This window comes from Triticum aestivum, chromosome 4D, assembly GCF_018294505.1.
Source record: "Triticum aestivum cultivar Chinese Spring chromosome 4D, IWGSC CS RefSeq v2.1, whole genome shotgun sequence".
Taxonomy (NCBI): Eukaryota; Viridiplantae; Streptophyta; class Magnoliopsida; order Poales; family Poaceae; genus Triticum; species Triticum aestivum.
This window is the reverse complement of record NC_057805.1, coordinates 486,418,244-486,434,107: the sequence shown is the minus strand read 5'-3', so window position 1 is coordinate 486,434,107 and position 15,864 is coordinate 486,418,244. Positions and strand designations below refer to the sequence as shown.

At 46.2% G+C, this 15,864-nt stretch overlaps 1 pseudogene; it reads left to right on the top strand.

Moving 5' to 3' along the window:
• Window positions 1–14,517, top strand: part of LOC123100496 (protein STABILIZED1-like) — a 25,557-nt pseudogene extending 11,040 nt beyond the window's left edge.
• The last annotated feature ends 1,347 nt before the right edge of the window (window positions 14,518–15,864 follow it).

Sequence of the window (15,864 nt, the reverse complement as noted above, 5' to 3'; positions counted from 1 at the left end):
CTCACCCGACGCTGAGCTCGCCTCGGCTCTGACCGCGCTCCCGCTCGGCCCCTGGCCTCGCCCGCAGCCCCCTCCCCGCGCGCCGCTCCCGCGCCCGCAGTCGCGCAGCTCTGCCGCAGCCACCTCCGCCGCCGGCCATGGCCTCGCCCCGCTGTGTACCCGTTGCCCAGCACCCGCTCGCGTTCGCTCCAGGCGCCGATGCCCGCTAACGCCCGCACGCCCGCTAAGGCCCTTGGCCTATGGCAGGAGGGCCCCACCCCCTCAGAACGTATATAAAAAAAGGGAATTAAAAAAATAAAACAAATAATAAAAATAAATTTAATTAATTAACTAAATTAATTAAGTTAATTAATCCTGTTTAAATTAATCTAATTAATTAATTAATTTAATTAAACAGTAATTAATTAGCTAAACCCTAATTAAACTAAGCAGTGTATGACATGCGGGACCCACACGTAGTTGACCCAGTCAACTACACAGTTGACTGCTGACGTCAGCATGATGTCATGCTGACGTCATCTTTTACTATTCTGGATAATGTTGACTTAAAATGATTAAATAAATCCTAAAATGATTAAATCTTTAGAAAATCATATAAAATAATCCGTATCTCGGATGAAAATACTTTCTACATGAAAGTTGCTCAGAACGACGAGACGAATCCGGATACGCAACCCGTTCGTCCGCCACGCATCCCTAACATATCGAACTCACAACTTTCCCCCTCCGTTTCATCTGTCCGAAGATGCGAAACATCGGGAATACTTTCCCGGATGTTCCCCCCTTCGCCGGTACCACCTACTGCCGCGTTAGGGCACACCTAGCACCGCTCATTGTCATGTCACGCATCGTCATGCTTATGTTTGCATTGTATTTACTGTTTCTTCCCCCCTTCTCTCCGGTAGACTACGAGACCGACGCTGCTGCTGCCCAGTTCGACTACGGAGTTGACGACCCCTCCTACTTGCCAGAGCAACCAGGCAAGCCCCCCCCTTGATCACCAGATATCGCCTATTCTTCTCTATACGGCTTGCATTAGAGTAGTGTAGCATGTTGCTGCTTTCGGTTAATCCTATTCTGCTGCATAGCCTGTCATTGTTGCTACAGTTGTTACCCTTACCTGCTACCCTATTGCTTAGTATAGGATGCTAGTGTTCCATCAGTGGCCCTACACTCTTGTCCGTCTACCATGCTATACTATCGGGCCGTGATCACTAGGGAGGTGATCACGGATATATACTATATACTTTATATACATGACACATGTGGTGACTAAAGTCGGGTCGGCTCGTTGAGTACCCGCAAGTGATTCTGATGAGGGGGCTGAAAGGACAGGTGGCTCCATCCCGGTAGAGGTGGGCCTGGGTTCCTGACGGCCCCCGACTGTTACTTTATGGCGGAGCGACAGGGCAGGTTGAGACCACCTAGGAGAGAGGTGGGCCTGGCCCTGCTCGGCGTTCGCGGATACTTAACACGCTTAACGAGATCTTAGTATTTGATCTGAGTCTGGCCATTTGGTCTATACGCACTAACCAACTACGCGGGAACAGTTATGGGCACTCGACGTCGTGGTATCAGCCGAAGCTCTTCTTGACGTCAGCGACGGAGCGGCGCACGCCGGATTGGACTGGAACGCCTGCTAGGCTAGGTCTGCTTTCGGCCGCCCTCGCAACGTGCAGGTGTGCAATGGGCGATGGGCCCAGATCCCTGCGCATAGGATTTAGACCGGCGTGCTGACCTCTCTGTTGTGCCTAGGTGGGGCTGCGACGTGCTGATCTTACGAGGCCGGGCATGACCCAGGAAAGTGTGTCCGGCCAAATGGGATCGAGCGTGTTGGGTTATGTGGTGCACCCCTGCAGGGAAGTTTATCTATTCGAATAGCCGTGTCCCTCGGTAAAAGGACGACCCGGAGTTGTACCTTGACCTTATGACAACTAGAACCGGATACTTAATAAAATACACCCTTCCAAGTGCTAGATACAACCCGGTGATCGCTCTCTAAGAGGGTGACGAGGAGGGGATCGCCGGGTAGGATTATGCTATGCGATGCTACTTGGAGGACTTAATCTACTCTCTTGTACATGCTGCAAGATGGAGATGGCCAGAAGCGTAGTCTTCGACAGGACTAGCTATCCCCCTCTTATTCTGGCATTCTGCAGTTCAGTCCACTGATATGCCCATTTACACATATACCCATGCATATGTAGTGTAGCTCCTTGCTTGCGAGTACTTTGGATGAGTACTCACGGTTGCTTTCCTTCCTCTTTTCCCCCTTTCCTTTCTACCTGGTTGTCGCAACCAGATGCTGGAGCCCAGGAGCCAGACGCCACCGTCGACGACGACTCCTACTACACTGGAGGGGCCTGCTACTACGTGCAGCCCGCTGACGACGACCAGGAGTTAGTTAGGAGGATCCCAGGCAGGAGGCCTGCGCCTCGTTCGATCTGTATCCCAGTTTGTGCTAGCCTTCTTAAGGCAATCTTGTTTAACTTATGTCTGTACTCAGATATTGTTGCTTCCGCTGACTCGTCTATGATCGAGCACTTGTATTCGAGCCCTCGAGGCCCCTGGCTTGTATTATGATGCTTGTATGACTTATTTTATGTTTTAGAGTTGTGTTGTGATATCTTCCCGTGAGTCCCTGATCTTGATCGTACACATTTGCGTGCATGATTAGTGTACGGTCAAATCGGGGGCGTCACAATTTGCGTAGCAAAGTGAACTACGAAGTTGAAGATCAAGGTATGAGTTTTGCAATACATTGTTTTTTGTGCATGCAGGGTGGTAATTAGTTAGTCTTTTAGCTCGTCATTAGCTATGCGATGTTAGTGCTTAGAGGTTAGAAATAATTTCAGACGACAGATGTAGCATTTATACTATTTTTTTAGAAGAGTAGGTTGAAGATGTTGTATCAATATTAGGTGCGTCCATTAGTATTGACATGCGAGAAATCTTAATACGGTAATTAAGAAAAAATTGTACTGTAATTGTTCATTGCATGTGGTATGTTATTTCATGTGGTATGTTTATTAATAAGTCTATAGTTAGGAAACCATAGGTCTACTTTGTTATGTCGCAATAATCTAAATTTTATATGTTAAGATTAGGTGCTAATGTACTTAATGATGTATGTAATTAGGTAAAATAATTCATCTTAGTAGCAAACAAGGAGGAGATGACGTGATTGAAGAAATTGAGTTTCCATCTTCGCGATCCCTTTTGAGGTGATGACCACATACATGCAAGTGCTATTTTCATATTTTGATAGCAGAAAGAAAAATCCGTGTGTAGTATTGATGTTCATGTGATAATAGGTTGACTCCGTTCATATAGTACTGGTGACGGATATTTATTCGAACTATTTTGACGCTTAATTGCATTCGCAAGCACATCCATATTGGAGCTGAGGTATAAATGACGCCGTAATTCTGTTACTATTTTTTATATTGATGTACTGTTGTGAATAATGTGCATGCCGATGCGAATATTATTATTTGTAAATAAATGATTATTATCGTATGATAGGAAAAAATTATATAAAACCGGAAGATATTAAATGTGTTTTACTCATATGATATTAAAATGTTATTATTGTATTATTATGTTTAGTGGTTGTTTGGATAGTGAGTAATTACCCTCGGTTTTGTCAAAACCTGTTGTAAGAAAATTTCGGAGAAAACCTGTTTTTACTAATAGTCGTTTTTCCAAAAGCTCAGTTTTTGCATGTTACGAGAACCATTTTAGGATATTTCTGGGGTAGTTAGAGAAAAGCAAACAGAGTTTTAGTTTGTTATGCTGGTAGACGAGTTTGAGAAAAAATAGATCTCTAAATACTCGTTAACCAAACAACCCCTTAAAGTCTAAGCAAATGATTCTTAAAAACAAACCGAATATTTGTAACGAAAATACTGTTATTTTTTTGTCGTATGATATGTAAATGTTTTCATCGTACTACTACTAAATGTTCAGTTACTAATTATTTGAAATGTAAATATGGATGTTGGTTAGGTACTATGGAAAATTTAGTAGTGTACTATGGGGACATCTTATGCGACGGTCCTTTCGGGGTGGATGTGTCTTCGTGCGGGTCGACTACAATTGTAGTGAGAGACATGGTGAACGTGGGTTACGCAGCAGTCAGAAGGTGCATCCGAGCGGTGTTTGGCCCAGGGATGCAGGAAAAAAAAATGAAAATCGAGGCCTTCGTCGTTGATGGAGGAAATGATGGGACAGTTGCCCGTTGGGGTTTGCGGCCTGTCATAGGTGATCAGTCGTGGGGGTCGTACATGAGGTTTGCAAGCAATCCCAACAACTCAATGTTTGGTCAGCCGATGGTGTATGTGGAGTTCATTTCAGTCACTGATGTTGCCGGATGCAGTAGCAGGGGTGGTGAGGTCGAGTTGGCCATCACATCAGCCCCTAGCATCGGCCCATCGGAACCGACGGGCTGCCAGCCTGTGTATGACACAGGATATTGGTCTGCGGCCGTTGACATGAGTGAACACGTGGAGGGATTGCCGGAGGCGCTAGATGATGACGATCACTCTTCCACGTCTTCGAAGTCAAGCGAAGAAGAAGATGTTCCTCCTCAGAGGGCGGTCGCGGCTTCACTGCAACCTGGGTTTTTACAGGATATGAGCATCACCAACGAATTTCACTCTGTTTCTGGCCTAGAAGCGGGGAGCTTGGAGGTTGGGCAAGTTTTCCCAGACAAGAAGTCTGCTTACCAGGCAATGGGTAGCTATGCAATCGCCCTCCACCAACAGCATAGAGTGAAGCAGTCTGATAAAACAGAGTTGAAGGTCATATGCATCCACACCGCGAAAGGTTGCCGTGGAAGAGTTCTCGCTAGACTAAAGCCTAGGGTATGTCAGTCATGGCATATCACAAAAATAGTGGAGCATAGCTGTGAGCAAACTGGACTCTTTCAAATCACTGCAATGTGACAGCAAGATATGTGGCACGGACGATGGAAACGATTGTGCAGGCAAGTCTCAACATTAGTGTTAGGGCTTTGCAAAAAGATGCAGAAGATCAAATTGACTTCCCTGTCAGCTACAGCAAGGCTAGGCGTGCGAAGGAAAAGATATTCAAGAACTTGTATGAACCTATGAGGAGGCCTATTCTTATGCCCCCAGAATGCTTCATCAGATAGCAAGTGCTAATAGGGGGACTCAAGTTTGGCGGAGAGAGCGTCCAAACCTAATGAACCCGGGCGAGCAAATCCTGGACCGCTTATTCTGGGCATTCGCCCAGACTATACAAGCCTTCAGGCACTGTCGCCCGGTATTATCAGTTGATGGTACCTTTCTCACTGGAAAGTACAAGGGCACACTATTGGTGGCGATTGCAGCAGATGCAAATAATCGGCTTCTTCCTATTGCATATACACTGGTCGAGAGCGAGGACAAAGATAGCTGGTTGTGGTTCCTGAGCTGCGTGAAGATGGGTGTCGTGAAAGAGCGTGAAGGTGTTTGCATCATCTCTGATCGCAACACTGGATTATTAAGCGCTCTTGACATAATTAAGGCGTCGAAAGAAGAGTGGGGTGGCCGGATCTAGAGGGAAGGTGGTGCATGAGGCATTTGGCAGCAAACCTTCACTCCAAATTCAAAAACAAGGATTGGTTCAAGTTATTCAAGAGGATGTGCATGCAAAAAATTGAAGCCAAAATGAATGCGATCTGGGCAGGTACCAATGGTGAGATCGACTGCGCGGCCTTGCCGTAGAGAGAAGACCGGAGGGGTCGTAGGACGCCCATAAATTTGAGCCAGTGGATCGGCGAGAATTGCCCTCATTTGTACAAGTGGGTGCAGGCTCACGACACCGGGGCTCGGTATGGAATAATGACCAGAAACATGTCAGAGGTGTACAATGGTGTTCTTAAAGGGGTGCGAGCACTACCTATCACAGCCCTAATTGAAGAAACTTGGAACCGGACCATGTTCATACTTTGCAGACAGGGTCACCGTCGCCAATGCACAAGTTGAATTGAGAAAGCCATGGTCCGAGAAGATGCAAAGACATCTGGACGAGAAAGCAAAGAAGTCCCAAAGTCATGGCTGCAGGAAAGTGGACGCACTTAGGAATAAGTGGGAGGTCAATGTGCGAGCCAAGTACGTTAAGGGTCACCACAGAGGATAAAAAAAGCAAGCTGTCACCCTCAGCCAAACGTCCTGTGAGTGCACTTGTAACAAGCCCAAGTTTGAGGGCTACCCTTGCAGTCATGTGCTCCGGGCGGCTGCTGATCAAAAAATCGGTGTCGAGCCATACATATCGCCGTACTTCAACATGTACAATCTGTACAACACTTGGAATGGTGAGTTCTGAGCCTGGGGCATTGATATGAACTACAAAATGTTGTGGCCAGATGGGCCGAAATGGTTTCCGAACGCCGACTTGATGAGAACCGCAAAGGGACGACGTCAGTCTAGGCGTCATGGCAATGACATGGACCATAGCCAGATGGGAGAACCAAGGCGATGCCGCATTTGCAGGTGTCCTGAACATTCACGTAGGGAATTCCCGTATCGAGCCAATAATACCACATGATGTTGATATATCTGTACTCGCTATGTCTATTTATATTTGTACTCATTATGTGTACTTATATTTAATTTAAATTGAATCTCTTTGTATTATTGTACTCGTGATGTTAACTTCAGATAATTAATGTAAATTGTATCTCTTTGTATTTTTAAGTTAATTTTTATTTGCATTTGTATTTGTGTCTTCCTCATAATTTATATTTGTATGTTTGTGTGCAGGTTATGGCTGAAGTGCCAGTGCTTTTGCAGGGCCCCAATAACGCCGGCCACCGTTGCCACCTATTTTTGAACCCAAATACTAAGCATGATTATCGAACTTTCAGACTTTGAACCATAAAGAAAACGTGGCCAATACACAATTCTTTCCTTGCTCACCTTGACGCTTATGGCCTAGATGGTTTTGCTAGGCTCACATCATGCGAAGACCAATTACGTTCGGACCCATCCCTTTTGACATCCCTCATTGACCGGTGGAGACCTGAAACCCACACCTTTCACTTTAGCTTTTGGGAGCTTACACCTACACTGAAAGATGTTTCTCTGATCACTGCTCTACCAATTAGAGGTGAGCCGTTAGTCTCTCCACGAGTGTCTCCATCTTGGACATTAGGTATTGCAAACCGTCTTGGGATGGCAATGCCAGAATCACAACGTTCTGGTGGCCCTCGGGGCATCCCACTCGCCTGGCTTCGTGATAACTTTCATATTTTATCTAGCTACGCCGATTCTGAGATGAGAAAAAAAACATCTGTTTGCGTATTTGTTGTGGCTCCTCGGGACTCTGTTTCCATTCACACGGGGACGTAGTTCTCCCTGGTGTCATCTACATTGCATAGAATATGGTAGATGAATCTTTACCCGAGCAGCCAAAATACATCTTCGGTTCTACCATGCTATGTCATACATATAGAGGCTTGTGTGATGCCACACAAAAAACTTCTTTCGCACAAAAAGCTCCGTTACTTTGTGTCGCCTACGAGTTTCTACAGTTGTGGTCCTGGAAATACCTCCCTGTAGGACGACCTCGTATACTAAATCCCGTACACCCATGCGACTGTAGCGAGGGCAACAATGAAACTATGGCCACCAGGTGGACAAAGGCACAGAAACGTTGGTCTCCAGATATTGCGAAAAATCTACCCTATATACCACCAGCAGTTTGAGATACTTGAAGAGTCAGAGGTCACATTGAACCTGTGGACTCAGGACCAGATACAAATGGTCTTTGATATTCGACCCATCACAGCAGGCATGTTGAGCGATAGTGCATTCTGGATGACTCGCTGCAACTTATTGTTCCTATGGTGTGTTGAGCCTTACAACCCAGAGCGTGTGATGAGACAGTTCGGTCTCTATCAAGAGATTCCACCACCTTTTCCAAGACGTATCGATGAGGAAACCCATAAGTAAGATGTGATCTCCCTAAATAGTTAGTGTCTTTTTTAATTTACTAAACTCACACTTTGTTACATAATTTGCAGGCTAACCAATATGGGCAAGGGTTGGAGTTTATACGATTGGAGGGAAACACAAGTGGGAAAATGAAGCGCTAGCAGATATAGTGCATCAACTTAGGTACATTTTATTTACATTACTTTATTATGATGACCATACGATGCGTGAAGATGCTTTCCTTTCATCACAATGGTTTATGTAATTATTTAATTTTGCAGACCGTACGATGGAAGTACAGATCAAACGTACAAGCAGTGGTACTGCATCAGCACACGTACTAGCCTGGCCAGTCAACCAGCTACGATACCAACACATCTCACACAAGAGGAGCAGATGCAGAGACATATTAAGCTGCATGCAGCTTACTATCATGACCAAATGGTAATCACTTGTAACTTTTTTAGGTCCATCATTTCATAATCATTTCAACCAAATAACATCCAAATATTGTTCAGCTTGAAACTTGCAACGAAGTAGGGTAGATGGTTGCGGAAAGCATGCCAGCCTGGGGCCCAGCTCACAAGTCATTCCAGAAACGTTTTCAAGAGTACGTGGCAACAAAGTTCAGATGAGGTAGAGGCGACGACGTTGTCACTGGAGCATACAACATGCTGGTAGCGAGGTCAGCCAGACCGAGTGCGGCGCCGTCATCCAGACCGAGCGAGGCACGTACGAGCCATGGGCAGTGGGGGAGGGTCCGAGTACTACAACGACATTGCCACGACATGACTCATCTCTGCCACTGCATGGCTCTTCTTCGGTGCATTTTCGTCAGAGGCAGACATCTCAGGACCATGGCACGGGCTTGGATTCGATGCCTGAGCAGTATCTTTCCCCAAACCCATATGCGTACACATCATATGGCGCATACACCCAAGGTGAGGGACCTCAGCCGTATCTCTCCACGCGAGGGATCTCCATGCCCGAGGAGACTCGTGTCCCAGATTTAAACCAGTACCACGTACAATGGCCAGACAGTACAGGCGAGGGATCTGATCAGGTAGTCATGTTTACATTTTAATGCATTTACAATGATATCATATATTATCCTCTAACAGTTTGTTTACAATGTTAGGACATACCTGATGTTAATTGGGACGATGAGGACACCCAACGTGGCCACAACACACACATACGGGGAGCATCGCATGATCATGGCGACACGGTTACAGCAGTAGTTACAGAGTTCTTCGGAGGGGACATTATTGGCCCATCTTTTATCCCCGAGGAGTCACAACCATACACCTACAATTACGCTTCAGGTTCGCAACAAGGATTCCAGACTCCACCACATACGCAGGAGTCGCAGACACAGGAAGCCGAACTGGAGTACGGCCGCGGTCTTCGTGTAACTCGACCACCTAATTGCTTGTCGCTTTCCGGTCCTAAGGAAAGGCTAGGTGGCCGTCGTCGACTAGGGTGATTCATCTATCCACGTGTGCCACCCATTGTATCTACATATGTCAGTATCAGACTTTCTGATTTAAACATCTATGTATGCTGAAATAAAAATGCACCAGTTGGCAGCAATGATTTTTTTTTTAAATCGCTTATGAATACTGTGCAACAATTGCCCATCTTAGACATTGAAAAAAAAAATCGCGCAACCCATTTCCCCTCAATATTTTCCCGCCAACTCTTTCCTTCCATATGTTCCCGCCACCCGTTTCCCGCCAACCCCTTCCCGCCATATATTCCCGCCACCCGTTTCCCACCAACCCCTTCCCTCCATATGTTCCTGCCAACCCTTTCCCGCCATATCACACTCGTTCTTTCCCGCCATTTTCTCCTCTCTACCTATAAAACCCCCTTCACACGGAGGTGGATAAGCAGTCCGGTGTAGTGTAGTCGAGATGTCCCATTATCCTTTCGATCGTAGTTTTCACCCTGGGATGAGCAGATGTCTTCTGAGGCTAGCCACCGATTTCAGGATGGACAATAGGATAGTTCCATGGGACGAACTCACCGGTAGTGACACCATAATGAATGAGTTGGCTCACGAATTACGTAGGTCTGGGTGGCCTGAAAGGACCTATAAGGAGGTACGTAAAGAACTTCTTAGGTTGCATGAAAGGTGGAAGAAGGTAATGGAGCCGAAGAGTGAAACTTTCAGAATGACTGCATCAAAGAATCCATATTTATGGACTGACGACAGTGAGGAAGAAGATGATATCTTCATGCCGCCGCTTCCGGGTTCTGCATCCTCGAAGGGCAAGAGTTCTGCATCGTCCAAGGGCAAGAGTTCTGCATCCTCGAAGGCCAAGAGTTCTGCATCGTCCAAGGGTAATACTTCTGCATCCTCGAAGGGCAAGAGTTCTGCATCGACGGAGGATGACGGTGATGCCTTCATGTAGATTTTAAGCTGTATTCCAGTTGTACCGTTTAATTCAGATGTACTTGCATTATTAGTTTGTACTGTATTATTGTAGGGCATTATGTTCTATCTTAATTTCATTTTGTAGTTGTTGCACGACGTTCGATAATTAGTGGAGGGAAAGAAAATCCCTCATTTTATTCTAAAACTATATTTTTTCATTACGACACGGTACAACTGAAAATAAGAAACATCTACTATTGAAACAAAGCTACATTTAACTACTGAAATAAAGCTACATTAAACTGCAGAAATTAAGATACAAACGATTGCGAAATTTAAAATACTACCACAGGAATCTACTGAGTCCAGCGTGGATATTTTCCTTTTCCATCGCCAGCTTCTTCTGCTGCCTTAGCCTCACGAGCCCTTTCTTTCTTTCTCTGTCTCTCTGCCTCACGAGCCTCCTTTCGCTGTCGTTCCTGCTCCTCCATGCAACGAGCCTCTTCCCTGTTTTTCTTTCCTAAATCCTGAAAAAAAGGTGTTGCTCCGCATAGTATTCTTTTAACTCTCTCTCTTGCTCTGCTTTCTCCTCAGCTTCCGCCTTCTCGCGTCGCTCTTCCGCATAGAAACTATTCCATGCACGGCGACTTCTTTCACGAATCTCAGTCACTACCCAAGCCGGCATCTCCGTGTCAATCCAACGATAGTACATGCACAGAGGCGAAGGAGACTACAACATGAAACAAGAATTTTATTAAAGAATCAATCAAAATACGAACAATATTTATTCGTGATGGTTAAAACATACCGGAGGCTTGTCATACTCTGAAATAGCTACGGGTGGATCTTCCTCATAATTGGCGCACATGAAAAATTTCATGCCCAACCAATCTAAAAAATCCGTCAACTCCTTCACCTTGCAAAGATCGCCACACCAACACCGCAGGACTGCCACCCCCGGAGGCAAACTTGCATTCCTCTTTTTCCTCGGCCTAATGCTTTGATCCGAGCAAGGCAAACTCATACCGACTGAAAAAATGTGTTACACACTTTGCGCAGTGGCAATTTCGAGGATGACGAGAGCCTCGGTGTCTCCTTTTATAGGCTCTGATGACAAATGATGGCGAGAAAATAGGCGCGAACAGACGAAATTTTAGGCGGGAAATACGCGTGATCCAAAACAGTGCTGACTGATTGTTGCGGTCGCATCCTCTAAAGCAAAAGCAGAGGTGAGTGACTGATGCGGTCGCGTCCGCTAAAGCAAAACCAACCAGCACCGCTGAGTGTCGGCACAAGCGGTAAAAAATGCACAGATTCCCGCCCGTGAAAATCAGCGTCGTCGGCACGGGAATCAGCGCCGTCTGTGTTGTTGTCGCGCGTGCAGCAACAGGGATGCTGCCTGTTGCGGTGGCGGCGTGGCCCACCGGCTGGGCCCGCGAGCAGCACAGCCTGTCGGCTTGCGAGCAACAGCGGCAACGGAGGCCGCCTCGCGCGGTGGCGGCGTGGCCCACCTGGCCTGGCCCGTTCCATCCCGGCTCGGGGCACTGGGGCACTGTACCAATTGCGTTTTAGCCCGGCAGGGCCCGTCGCCTCCAGGCATGGCGGCAGGTGCCACGTGTCGCCTGCCGCGCCTGCCGCCACGGCCAAGGCGGTCCTTTTAGTCAATTATATCCATGGATAGTCCTTTTTGACAATTCTGTTGGTCAGGGGGTTCTTTTGGACAAAAAAATCGGAGTGGGAGAGCATATCTGAAATTGGGGACTACTCGGCGCGCAACAAGATGAAGCGATTTGAGAGCTTTGTGCCGGTGCCGGACACTCTGCTCCAGAAGGCACGGCAGGAGCAGGGGCATGTCACAGCGCTGGACCTCAAGAGCCGTGTGTGGCTTGCGGCACAGAGACGCCGTGGGTGCAAACGCCGGTTACCGACCTGACCGCCGTGGGCGAGGGCCACGGTACTGTGCTTTCGCTCAAGTTGGACCGGTTGTCGGATTCAGTTTCCGGGCTCACCGTTGTTGATCCAAAAGGATACCTTACAGACTTGAACATCATGAAAATTACTAGCAACGCCGAGATTTCTGACATTAAGAAGGCAAGACTGCTGCTCAGGTCTGTGACGCAGACCAACCCAAAGCATCCTCCAGGTTGGATTGCTGCTGCTAGGCTCGAAGAGGTTGCTGGAAAGCTCCAGTCTGCTCGGCAGCTCATTCAGCGCGGCTCCCCAAGAATGAAGATGTTTGGATCGAGGCATGCCGGTTGGCTAGCCCAGAAGATTTCAAGGCAGTCATCGCCAGGGGTGTCAAGGCAATTCCCAATTCTGTGAAGCTGTGGCTGTAGGCTGCAAAACTAGAGACTAGTAATTTGAATAAGAGCAGGGTTTTGAGGAAGGGGATGGAGCACATTCCTGATTCAGTTAGGCTATGGAAGGCTGTTGTGGAGCTGGCAAACGAGGAGGATGCAAGGATGTTGCTTCACAGGGCTGTGGAGTGATGCCCGCTTCATGTCGAGCTGTGGCTTGCCTTAGCAAGGCTCGAGACATATGACCAGGCAAGGAAGGTGCTTAATAAAGCCAGGGAGAAGCTCGACAAGGAACCTGCCATTTGGATCACATTCACAGCTGCAAAGCTGGAGGAGGCTAATGAGAACACCCAATCCGTAAGCAAGACGATTGAGAGGGGTGTAGAATCTTTGCAGAGAGAGGGGTTGGATATTGACAGGGAGGCATGGCTAAAAGAAGCCGAAGCTGCAGAGCGGGCCGGGTCTATGCTTACTTGCCAGGCTATTGTCAAAAGCACTATCGGAGTAGGGGTCGATGATGAGGACCGGAAGCAAACATGGGTTGCGGATGCAGAGGAATGTACGAAAAGAGGTTCAATTGAGACAGCTCGGGCCATCTATGCACATGCTCTTAGCGTGTTCGTTACCAAGAAGAGTGTATGGCTTAAAGCAGCGCAGCTTGAGAAGAGCCATGGAACAAGAGAATCTCTTGAAGCCTTCTACTAAACGCAGTTAAGTACAATCCAAAATCTGAGCTGTTATGGCTTATGCTTGCCAAGGAGAAATGGCTGGCTGGTGAGGTCCCTGCAGCTCGGGCCGTTCTTCAGGAAGCTTATGCTGCTATCCCCATTTCAGAGGAGATCTGGTTAGCTGCATTCAAGTTAGAGTTTGAGAACAACGAACCGGAGAGAGCAAGAATGCTTTTGACCAAGGCCAGGTAAAGAGGAGGAGCTGAGAGGGTTTGGATGAAATCAGCAATTGTTGGGAGGGAACTAGGAAATGCGAATGAGGAAATTAAGGAGGTTGTTGGAGGAAGGCCTGAAGTTATTCGCCTCATTCTTCGAATTGTGGTTAATGCTAGGGCAGATGGAAGACCGTATGGGCCGTGGAGCGAAGGCAAAGGAGGTTTATGAGAATGCACTCAAGCACTGCCCCGGTTGCATCCCTCTTTGGCTCTCGCTAGCTAGTCTAGAGGAGAGGATAAATGGCTTGAGCAAGTCACGCGCTTTCCTCACCCTAGCAAGGAAAAAGAACCCAGCTACACCTGAACTATGGCTTGCAGCTATTCGAGCTGAACTGAGGCACGGGAACAACAAGGAAGCTGATTCTCTACTAGCCAAGGCATTGCAAGAGTGTCCAACAAGTGGCATTTTGTGGGCTGCGGCTATTGAGATGGTGCCACGTGCCCAACGCAAATCAAAGAGCTCAGACGCCATAAAGAGGTGTGATCATGATCCGCATGTCATCGCAGCTGTAGCCAAACTTTTCTGGCATGACAGGAAGGTTGATAAAGCAAGAAGTTGGTTCAACAGAGCTGCTTCCCTTGCTCCTGATATTGGGGATTTTAGGGCATTGTACTATAAATCTGAACTTCAGCATGGAAATGCGGATACACAAAGGGATGTTCTAAAGCGATGCATTGCAGCTGAACCAAAACATGGCGAGAGATGGCAAGCTACAAGCAAGGCTGTTGAGAACTCACATCAGCCAACTGATGCCATTCTGAGGAGAGTCGTTTTGGCACTTGGTGTGGAAGAAAACCCAATGCTATAGAACCCTAGTCCTTAATGTTCTGGTAAGGTTTTCGTCTGTTCAAACCGATAGAAATTTGCCTCCATGTATTCTCAATTTCTCATGCTCCGAAGCTTCTCATGCGTCATGTAGTTACTCCTTACTGTTTGTTATTCTATCCTTCTGCTAGAAATTGTACTTCGGATGAAATATCTTTTAACATTTTATAAGGCAGTGTTGCAAGTTGTGGCTATCATTAAGGATCTCTGTCATACCTGAATATGCAAAAAAAAAGGCAGTTTTGGTGATATTTTTATGATTCACCTACTCCAAAGAGGATTACAGAGTTTGAATAGAAACTGTTGACCTTTTCTAACTATGCATAGACTATGCCAATGGTTCTTTAAGACCATTTTTGAAACAGGAGCACACAAGATTTAAAGATTTACCGGAGTGTGTAAGCAAAGCTTGGGATGGACATGGTAGTACACAAAGTTACAACAAACTGAACAGCACTGCCAGCGCCGTCCATCCAGGTGTGGCTTGGAGTGTATTGCTTCTTATAATTCACCCATAAACGATGAAATTGCAATGTGCTTACTATGTATGCTGATCATTTATACACAAAGTTACAACAGACTGGACAGCACTGCTAGCGCCGTCCATCCAGGTGTGGCTTGGAGTCTATTGCTTCTTATAATTTACCCATAAACGATGAAATTGCCATGTGCTTGCTATGTATGCTGATCATTTAATCAAAGTAATTACATCACATTTTGCTTCATGCATTTTTTGTTCATATATGTGCGCTGAAGACCACAGAATGTACCAGTGGTAGAATCAGTTTCCAGCCCAACGAAACATATAGTAAGAGTTGTGATAGTCAGGGTATACTACTCTTCAGGGCGTTTATAAAACATTGTTTCTACTTGTTTCTGGATTATTTTATACTTACAGATTCATATTTTCTACCAAGGTCAGGTTCCCTAGTTTTCTGAGCACCTTTTGCAGCAATAACTTGTGTTGGTTGCTGATAATTGGCCTGCCTATATGAAGTATAATTTTTGTACAATCCACATTATGATTGGTTGGTTTTCCAACAATACATATATAGTCCTACTTCCTTAAGGTATTCTTTGTACTATATTCAGATATGAAATTGGTCCTATGGATAATGGTAACAACACTTGTTTGTACAAAATGCTGATATAAAAGATTGTTCTGGATAATGGTCTTGCAGTACAAGTAAGTTGACGGGTACTATCTCATACTCCCTCCGTCCTATAATATAAGAGTGTTTTTGACACATCTCATACTAGAATTTATAGCATGGCCTTTTAGTAGATGGTTTAAGGACATCCAGGAAAAAAACGGGGATGGACATATCCTGCAAGGAAGTAAAGAGTATTCTTCTAGGAATTCCTGCCCTGAGTATGTTCTTTAGCTGCATTATTATTTCTGGTGCATGGTGTCTTTTCTCTAATTTTTGTCGGAATTATTTCTGTGGAAAAACATGTAGCGCAGAAAAATCATTGTC